Below are 11,284 nucleotides of genomic sequence, written 5' to 3'. Positions count from 1 at the left end.
TTGCATCATAGGAGTCGATATGAAGCTACATTACATTGAGAGATTAAATGAGATGTAAATCACTAGTGTAAATGAATGTAAGGTTTGTTGATTTTTATGTTTCTGTATTGATGATGACATCCCAAAGTTTTAATATAAACAAATTACATATCTTCGGAAATGCTTTAATAAAATATTTATCATGTTTTTTGGGAGCAAATTCCGCAATATTATGAATACTCTGATTTTCAAATAAGCAGAAATATAATTTTAAAAAATGACCATGAATTTGAGGATGTCACAGTTGGTATCAGAGCATTAGTTTAAGCAAACTAGGAATTTGTAGAAAATTTCTAGACTTAAACTTAGAATGCTAAGCGATGATTGTGAGTTGAGTGTGTCTAATATTTTAGGCAGTACACCTGAATAGACACAAGCACTATTTTATTTAAGGAAGACGCCTAAATTGCTTTTATATGCTAAAATGATTTGTGATGCTTTATGCTATCGTTTGATCAGATCTATGGTCTGTTGCCGACCGAATCTGGAAACTTTATGTGTTCATATTTTTAAACGTTTAATTACGGTATTAGAACTAGCATGTAACTTTTTGGAGTGATAAGGAGATTTATACGTCTATCGTAAATAATTCTTTCCCTATCTAAATTCTCGTAATTACACACCGAACATCTGATTTGGTGTATAGATCGACATGGTGAGAACTCGAAGCGGATTGGAAAGAGGTAACCCGCAACCTAAGCCACAAGTGATTGAGTGTGCACTACAAATAGCAGCAGCACCTGAGCCAATCATGATGGCATGAGTACAAGAGATGATGCAAATGATGTTGGATCGTTAGATGGAAGAGACAAGGCGTTTAATTCAACAAAATAAGGACGGACCTATAGTGCTAGTATGCCAGGAACCTACTCTTGAGGCAACCATTTGGGTTGAAGATGGCAAGAAGAGGAAATTTGAGGGATCTTCAAGGTCCAACATGACCAACATGTTCTCAAAGTTTGGAGGAGGAGGAGGAGGTAAAGAAAAATGGTGTGATAAGTGCAAAAAGAAACACTCTAAAAAATATGGCAGGAAGGTGATTTGTTTCAAGTGTGGGAAAACTGGGCATTACGCCAATGAGTGTACATCTAACAAGATGGTGTGTTACGAATGTAAGGGAGAAGAGCATATTTGTAGAGACCGACCAAAGAAAAATGAAGCAACAAGAGCGAATACACCTCCAAAGTCAAAGGAAAGAGCATCTCAGATGATCCTTGATGAAGCAGGTGACAATGCAAGGAACCTAGAGTGAGGAATTTATATATTATCACACCCCCAAACCAGAATGGCGAAAACATTTGGGGGTGGGTGACTTCACGTAGTATCATCACAATTGTATATTGTAAAGAAAGTAAACACAACCATCATATATATAACGAAAACTTACATTGTTGCGTAATACATGTTTCAAAAGAATATTACAAATATGATGATTTAAAATGTTTTGATAAAAGACGCCTTAGCGTTCCTTCTCCAAAAGCTGATTGTTACCTGTATTACTGATTCCCTGAGAAATACAATTAGTTTCGAAAAAATGTCAACAATAAAGTTGGTGAGTTCATAAGTGATTTTGTACTGAAAGTTGTATGTCTCTTAGTAAAAATAGGTGAATTTGGTTTTCAGAGAATCAATATTTTCTACATATAGTTTGAAAAAGTCCCAAAGGTTGGAGGACATTAGTGTCTTTCGTGCTCGAATGATGAAGGTAAATTTATACTCGAAATAATGTATATACTGAATGCATTCAAAAGTCTCGTAAATCAAACTTGTTTTATACTTCCGTGTGAGTTTTATAACCATGCTATTTACACAGACTGCCTGTAACAACGTTCTTCAGGCGTTGTAGTGTTATGACGTTTGTCACCCCAGACATGCCGGTCTAACTGTAGCTAACAGTTTAGGTGTGGATTGTCAATCCCGTATAGATCTATACACAAGTATCACGCTCTCCTTCCAAGAGATTATGGTTTATCTCACAACACGTAGTATAAATAGATTTACGAAAAAGAAAGTCTATATTTCATGCAGATGAAAGTATTTCATTTTCACAATGTTTACGTAAGAATTTAATGAATAACCCGCAAACTATACCCATTATAGTTTTTCCGAAAGTGTGTTCCATTTGGTGATAATAACTCGACGAAATACTAACTTTTCATGCAAATTATAATGTTGGTATCAAAGTATTAAAAATATAGATATTGTATTTAAAGCGATATGTTTTCTCGTATTGCACTTATATTCCCCCCCCCCCTTAAAATATGAAAAAGACGTGAAAAAGTAGGGGTATGAACTCACTTGGAAAGTGTGATGATTCGAAGAAAACAAGCTTTTTCTCGGGTGGCACTTCGACCGGAAACTGGCGAGATTCTCGGGACTCTCGGGGCTTAGGACCTTCGTCGGGGCTGGGGTATGAAACCGGGGTGTCGGGGTCGCTTCGGGATGCTAAACGGGAAGAAAAAGTGAGAGAGAAGAGAGAAATGGGCAAGGAAAGTCGGAAGTATCACACCCTATTTATAGGTGAGGACCACCGCCCTCGTATGCTGGACGTACGCCGAAGTACGTGGGGCGTACATCGTACGCTGGGCGTACCCTCGTACGCGGGGTGAACTAGTGCGTCATGGCTTACCGCATCATCGACTGCTGGTCTTTGGACGAGACAGGTGTAGAGGCATAGGGGCGACGTGGTCGATCCGAGGACCTCCATTCAATACACTTGGCGTACTTCTTCGGATAAGCCTTGAAATGTGTGCCAAAAACTTCTAAAATGCGTAACTTTTGCATACGAGCTCCATATTCGACGTTTTTTTATATCCACGTGAAGGTGAGAAAATACTTTACAACTTTCATTTAGACTTCGTCGGCTAATTTTGATTTATTTTTAATTATATTTTAATTAATAGGCCGGTACACGATAATTTTGTTAAAAATCCATAACTTCTTTATCCGACGTCCGTTTTCGTTTGCCTTTTTACCATTGAACTACTATTGTAGAGACCTTCAACTCTTGTTTAGGTTGTGTCGGCTAAAAATCGCTCGATCTTTATTTCGAGTTTTTTTTAGCTGTCTACTGCCGTTACGAAACTTAGAAAAGTTGTAACTTATTCGTCCGTAGTCCGTTTTGGGCGTTCTTTTTATGCACGTTCATGGTTTAACGTAATCTAAATCTTTTGTTTGGATACCTAAGGTTAAAAATCATTTTATTGAAATTTCACTTGTTACGATTAGCTATGTTTTACCCGGTGTGCCGTGGATTTTCGATTGGTCATAACTCCTTCGTTATAACTCGGATTTAAGTGTTTTTTATGTTTTTGGAAACCTTGGCACGACATCTAACACTTTATGCATCCCAATTAAGATTTTAGAAGATTTCATTTTTGAAGCTAATTTCGTTGATTCCAAATAGTTCGTTATATTTGACTTTTTGAATCTTACATTGATTTGAGAAAAATATTGGGTTGTCACATATATGAAGATCAAGATATGAAGTAGCCGTGCAGATAGTATCATATGGTGTAGCCTATTAGAGTCATAATACAGGTTGAACTTGAACATCTATGTAATCGTTTCAAGAAATAATATAAAGGTTTTTTATGTTATTCAATGTGTTAAATGACTATGTGAAGTTCTTGTATGGTGATTTGGAAAACTGCGAGACAATACTTGGGGTGAGTATGAGTAGGTGTGAATGGTAGTAGAGGCCTATACTACTGGAAGCACAAGACTCGTACTTGGATCAGGGAAAGTTACAAGGTTACCAAGGCGTTAGTAATTGATTATGTTTTATTCATGTATGTCGTTACCATCATTTCAGTAATGACTAAGAAGATGATTGTTATGCTGATCCTAGTGTTCATATCAAATCAAATCCGACGAAGATGAGTATGTTACGTGGATCAGAAAACCATGTTCGCTGTAGTATCTGAATTAAGCCAGAAGCTTGAAGTGAAAGATAATCAAAGCGATCAATAGAAGCATCGCAACCGTTGTTAAGGTAAGAAGCTTATACTTAGAAGTGCCACATGCTAGAATGTGATAATATCACATTAGAACATGAAGGAAGATATATTCCTTTCCAGAATTTGACTTTAAAATACCTGAGTCTAAGCGTTGCATCATATAACATGAGGTCATTAGAACATGACCCATCGACCTGCCATGATAATTGAAGTAAAGAACTTCTCTTAAGTTAAGTTTGTTTAAGAAGAAGTAGGAGTCTCCAATAAGGATTGATTTTTTAACTCGAATGTTATGATTGAAAGTCCAACATAGGATAACGACCAGGTGCAAGGTTGAGCACCGCCTGAAGTCAAGAAGTCCAAGAGTTAGATACTCATTCGAAGGAACATAGAAGTTACAGTTATTACATAAGATAAAGAGATAACATATGGATTCATTATACAAGCCCTGTTTTCTTGATGATTCCGGGATGTAATCATCCTTAGGGGGAGATAATCGTAACACCTGCTGTGACAACCCAAATTTCGTTCCGTCATTTTAACCGATCCGTCAGTAAAATACGTCGTTTTCGAATTGTTTCCGTTTCGTTATTAAATTATGTCATTAAATTTAAGTCGTTTATTATGACTTAATGGGTACTCAAACATGTTAATAAGTCAAGAAAATATTCCAAATTAACAAGTAGAAAATTTTTAGTTTCGACCATATCGGGTAATGGCAACTTAATCGGGTACGACCAAAAGCCTCGATAAACGTCAATATCGGGTAGGATTCCACCGGGCCATAAACTCAACCCCTATATAAGGGATTGAGTGACATAATTTTGAGGCTTTTTCTCTCTCTTAAAACACTTTCTCTCACTACCCTCTCTCTAAAATCCGACTTTGATCCAAAATCATCCAATTCAAGCCTCAAATCATTAAGGTAACTATCCTAACTCATAGATTAGCAACTTTAGCCTTCAAATTCGTGTTTAAATCATGAAATAGGACCAAAGACTTGTGTTTATGGTCTAGGAACCTCCCAAACCGTGAACACCTCTAAAGAGGGTTTTGAAGCCCCAAAACCCCTCCAAATCACTTCTAGTGCTTAGTTAAGACCTTTGGACTTGCATGAATGAGCTTAGGACCTCAAAATCGTACCAATTGATGTATGGACATGAGTTTACGGCCCAAGAACATGCTTGGACCATAAGCCCTCATTCATGGACCATAAACACCTTTTTTAGGTGTTATATTGCCCTTAAACACCTCCATAAGCTTCCATGAGTGCATAGAACCTTATAATCCTTCAAGAAATGTACCAAATCATACACAAATGGGACAAAATTGAGTTTATGGCCCAAGAAGATTCTTGGACCGTAAACACTTCATCTTAGACCTTAAACTCATCTAATGGGTGTTAAAGTGCCCTTAACACCTTGTATGGCTTAGAAATGGGTCTAGAACTTAGTATGCTTAACTTTCAACCACTAAAACCCATGAATCATGGAAAAACATGAGTTTACGGTTGTGAACTCATGTGTTTAAGGTAGTAAAATCCCAAGAACATCTTCATAGACCGTAAACTACTTTTCCAAGGTCAATTCAAGTCCCAATCACTTCCTAAGCCATGGAATCAACCCTAGAACCTTCCTTTGTGCATTATAATTAACCTAGGACCATCAAAACACATTAAAAATTGGTACATAAGAGTTTACAGTCATAAACTCATAGTTTACTGTCATAAACTCCTCAAATGGTCCTTAGAATGCACAAATTCCCTTCCAATGCCAGAAAACCAAGTCTAGCATCACCCCTAAAGCGTTATAAGGCCATTTAGCAACCAAGAACACCCCCACCATGATTTTACGGCTGTAAACTCATGGGGAGTTGGTCATTTGGGGTGTAAAATCCTAAGGGAGTTTACACTTGAAGAGTAAACTCCATATCCAATCCATATATCCATAGATGCCGCCCGGGTCACTCCAAACACTTGAATTGAAGTGTTTTCGCGTCTAGAAGTGTTTACTATTATGTAATTAGTGGTTCGAAGTCTAATTAGATACAATTATATATCTATTCATATTACATAGGAACCTTGTGTGTTTTCAATCCCCGAACGGACAATTAGCATCAAATTGGCACACTTCTCGATTGGTGAGTTCATACCCTACGCCTTTTTCCGTGTTTTTCAATGTTTTCAGGGGGAATACAAGCAAATAATAAATGTTTTCAAAACATAAAACTGATGTATTTCTATAAATATCTGGCTAACTTTTAGATATCTTTACCCCTTATGTATTATGCGGAGCATAAGGGATGTTTTATTGAATATAAATACATGGATTTCAATTATAGTAAAGGAAACAATCAAAACAATCAAATTATTATGGGAATAATTTGGGATCTTCAGTTCTTGTTTTATGAGCACAAATTTATGTAAAGTTAATAGATAAACTATGTTTAATTCAGTTTATCTCTGTTTAATTTAGAGTATTATGCCAGATAAATTCATTATATTAGACCGTTTTTACTGTATTATGTTTCAAAACAATTAGTATGTTTGGTAACAATCGAGAACACTGTGAATGATTTAATACTAGCTTGTGAGACTCGTCTTCATTAAACCCTTTGGGTTATCAGTGAATCCTCCCCGGAAGTGTAACCAGAGTCTCCTAGAGGGAGAGCGTGAAATTTGTGACTAGATCTATTCGGGACTGACAATCCCACACCTAAACTGCTAGCTACAGTTAGGCGGGCACGCCTGGGGTGACAAATTCTAGATATCATCCGACGTCTAATGAATGTCAAGGAGGTCTCGGTGTCGTATTAGCATGGTTACCCGACTCACAATACGTATTAATATAAGTTTATTCACAGATTTTATTTTCATATCTATCTTTGATCTATAGAATTTATATCTAGTACGGGATAGTATTCCCATGGTCTTTATATCTAGTACGGGATGGTATTCCTTTGGTTTTATATCTAGTACGGGACGGTGATCCCATGGATTTCAATCTATAGTTTTTGTGTATTAAAAGTATCTTATATTTAGTGCGGGATGGTATTCCCATGGTTTTATATCTAGTACGGGATGGTAATCCCATGGCATTCAATCTATAGTTTTTGTGTATTAAAACTATCGTATATCTAGTACGGGATGGTATTCCCATGGTTTTCAATCAATATTTTTTATGTATTAAAAATATCTACTGTTGTACTGGATGGTATTCCAAGTGGTTTTGAATATATAGTTTTATGTATTAAACTATACACTGTTGTATTTAACGGAAATTCAGAACTTTAACTAAACTGTCTTTATAGGAAAATATGGGATTTTCTTGGATAACAACTTTTCAAAAAACTAAAGGAAACATGTTCATTTTCAGAAAACAAAACACTTATGAACTCACCAGCTTTATGTTGATTTTTAAACTGCTTGTATTCTCAGGTTCTCTTTAGACATGTATCCAGCGTTCTTTTGCAGAAGACGGAGCATATGGAAGTTACGTCTTACTTTTGTTAATCTTATGTACCTACGAAACTTGTATTACTTTAATTCAAAAAAAATGTAATGAATTTATGTAATGTAATGTTTTGTGTTTACTATGCTTACTATGTACATTGGTTGCGATACTTCATGACGTCCTCCGCCCCGGAACGTTCCCGCCTTCGGTTTCGGGGTGTGACAGATTGGTGTCAGAGCCCTTGTTTATAGTGAACTAGTATACCAAACCTTACATGGTATAAGACTATAAACACTAAGGGGCCTAAGTGCTCTGAAATAAAAGTATACTTTAAAATATAAGTATTTTCAAAATTATACAAGTATGCCTAACCGCCGGAATCCGTAACTACGAGTAGAACAAAACATAAGTAAATGGGTGTTGTGTGCTGTGGTTAAACCTGTGCAGTTATGTAGTCGTGTCTAGGGTCAATATAGCCTGATCAACTATATTCATTCAAGACACGACGAACATGTGACTGGGAGTGACTGTGTTGTACAGCATGCCTAAAACTTACCTAAGATCCAAACAATGATTCATCGATTCAGCGAAACATAAGATACTATTGGAGTATCTTAGTCAGAACCGAGTACTTTGTAGAAATTCATTCAGAGTGATGCTACTCCTTCCTTCTTTAGCGTTAATTTACCTGCTTTGATAACTCTTTCCTGCTTATCGTTTATGGAACCCTATATCTGTCATAATGAGATATCCCCTGTTTCATACCTCTTGATTCAATTCAGAGGACTTACCATCCTCTTTTTCCTAATAATTTTAGATCATCATGCCTCCAAAGAAAAGACCCAGCTCTAGGAACAACAACCCTCCGCCACCACCACCTCCTCCTCAATTTGCTCCTGTGATGTTTCAGATAGCTGTTACTGCTGCAGTGACGGCTACAATGACATTATTGTACCCTAGCAAGTTCAGTGGACCAAGAAGTAACACGTATCCTCAAAACCATGAAGATGATCAGGAGCGACAAAATGAACGTAAGGAAAGTAAAAAGGTTATCTGGAAAAAGCGAAAGGGTCAGAGTTCACAAGGACCCTCCAAGAGGCATGAATCTGAGGCAGTTCAAGCCGCCACTACTCCTGTTGCTACGTTTACAGCTCAAGAACCCATCACTGGGTATGCTGGTAACCTCCCTTGGTGCAACAGGTGCAATTACCACCACCGCATACATGGTCCCTGTTGCGTGAAGTTTTGTAAACACTGTGGCCAAGAGGGTCACCTTGTGCGAAGCTGCAGAACACCAACCAATCAAGCTTCCGGATCTAGTGTCGAACAGATCTGCTACGGCTGTGGAGAAGTCGGGCATTTCAAGAGGAACTGCCCCGAAGCAACAACAACTAGCAACGCCAGGATAGTTCTAGCTATAAAACAGGAGGAGGCAGCCGTCGATCCCACCGACGATACAAGTACGTTTCTTCATGAAAATTCTTATACTCGTATCCTTTTCCAATCTAGTGTTAGAGAAGTTCTTAGTAGTCATTCATTCAAACATCTTCTTAAGCATAGTCCTCGTCTAGTAACCGAAACGTCTACCTTCGAGATGACTAACAGTGAGAAAGGGAAACGCTAACGACATATTCATAAACTATACCCTTACCCTGGACAATCATTCATTTTCCATTAACCTAATACCAGATACTATCAAGAGCTTTGATGTTCTTATTGGCATGAATTGGTTGAGTCCCAATCATGCAGATATCCTTTATTACAACCATCCGTCTCAATCTTCCCTCTGGCCAGACTCTCATGACCCACAGTGATAGATTTAGTTCCAATCTTTGTATCATATTATGCATCAAAGCTCAAAGGCTTCTGTGAAAGGAGTGTCGTGCATTCCTAGCTCATGTAATCAATGAGAAATATAGTTAAAGACCTCGAGAGCTTCCCTGAAGTCTGCAACTTTCCTGAAGAGCTCTCGGGAATTCCTCCCGAACGTCAAGTTGAGTTTCACATCGACCTAATTCCTGGGACTAATCATGTAGTCAAGTCTTCATATCGCTTAGCTCCAGCAGAAATGCAGGAGTTATCCAGTCAGCCTAATGATCTGCTCGACAAAGAGTACCATCAGCTTTGAGTTCACGAGAATGATGTTTCCAAGATGGCGTTCAGGACTCGCACTACAAGTTCGTAGTGATGCCCTTTAGTCTAACCAATTTCCTTGATCATGTAGTAAGCAAGAGAGACATACACGCGGACCCCTTCCAAAAGCAAAGTGATAAAAAGTTAGTTGGCATCGAAGACACCCACATAAATCCGTCAATTCTTGGGTTTCGCCAGCTATTATCGCAGGTTCACCCAGAAATTTTCTAGAATTGGCCAAGCCCTGACCATTCTGACACAGAAAGGTATATCCTTTAGCTGGAGTGAAAAGCAAGATACAGTATTCGAAACATTGATGCAAGCCTTGTACATCACACCTATCTTGTCTCTGCCCGAAGGAACAGAGGATTTTGTTGGCATCGGCGATGCGTCTAATCAGAGTCTAGACTGTGTACGTAAACTGAGAGGAAATGTTATCACTTATGCCTCGAAACAGCTGGAGACACGCAAAGTTAACTACATGATTTACGACCTAAAGTTAGGACTTGTGGTGTTCACACCGGAAGTTTGGAGATATTATCTCTACGGAACTAAGTGCGTGGTCCTCACCAACCCTGAAAGCTGAAATCACAACCTTCGTTGTCAAGTGTATGACTTGCGCCAAGGAAAAGATTGAGTATCAGAAACCCTCAAGTTTGCTCCAGCAGCCCAAGATACCTGAGTGGAAATGGGAGATGAATACCATTGATTTCATCACCAAGTTACCCAGGTCTCCGAGTGGGTACGATACCATTCAAGTAATGGTCGATCGTTTGACAAATCTGCTCACTTCCTTCCGATTGAAGAATCATCCAAGAAATAGTCCGACTGCATGGTGAACCTGTGTCCATTATCTCTGATCAAGATAGCAGGTTTACTTTAAGATTTTGGCAGTCCCTTCACATCTTATCATCCTCAGACAGACGGACAGTGTAAGAGAATTATCCAGACCCTGGAAGACATACTAAGGACATGTGTCATCGAATTCGGAAAAATCGTTGGACACCCATTTACCCTTGAGCGAGTCATCATAGACCTGCATTAAGACTACCTCGTTCGAAGCCCTCTACAGTCGCAAGTACAAGATCCCTTCTGTGCTGGACCGAGATAGAGGACACGTAGCTAGCCAAGAGATAATTCCCAGTCAGTGCCTCCTCTGATACTTAAAATCATTCATGAAACCGTCGAGAAAATCATCCGGATACAAGAACGACTGAAAGCTTCACGAGGCAAACAAAAGTGTACACCGATAAACTACGAAAAACCCTTAGAATTATAGATTGGAAACCGTGTCTTGTTGAAGGCCTCGCCCTGGAAAGACATGGTACGCTTTGGAAGCACGGTAAAAGTTAATCCGAGATACATAGAACTTTTCAAGATCCTCACCAGGATCGGTCTTGTAGCCCATAAACCCCGACTACCCTTAGGACTTAGCTGCATCCATCTTGTATTCTACGTCTTCAATCTTAAGAAGCAACTAACCGATGAAACCCTAGAAACCCTTTTATGAGATCGTGCTCAATCAAAGTATGAACTTCATGGAAGGACCATCCGAAATCATAGATCGAGAGACTAGAAGTACGAAACAAAGCCGTACCCCGATAGTGAAGGTTAGCTGGAATACCGTGCGAGAACCCGAGTTCACTTGGGAGCACGGAGACTCGATAAGACAAATATCCGCATGTTTTCGATTATCTGATT

This window comes from Lactuca sativa, chromosome 5 (genome assembly GCF_002870075.4).
Source record: "Lactuca sativa cultivar Salinas chromosome 5, Lsat_Salinas_v11, whole genome shotgun sequence".
Taxonomy (NCBI): domain Eukaryota; kingdom Viridiplantae; phylum Streptophyta; class Magnoliopsida; order Asterales; family Asteraceae; genus Lactuca; species Lactuca sativa.
The sequence above is the reverse complement of the archived record's forward strand: the minus strand, read 5'-3'. Positions refer to the sequence as shown.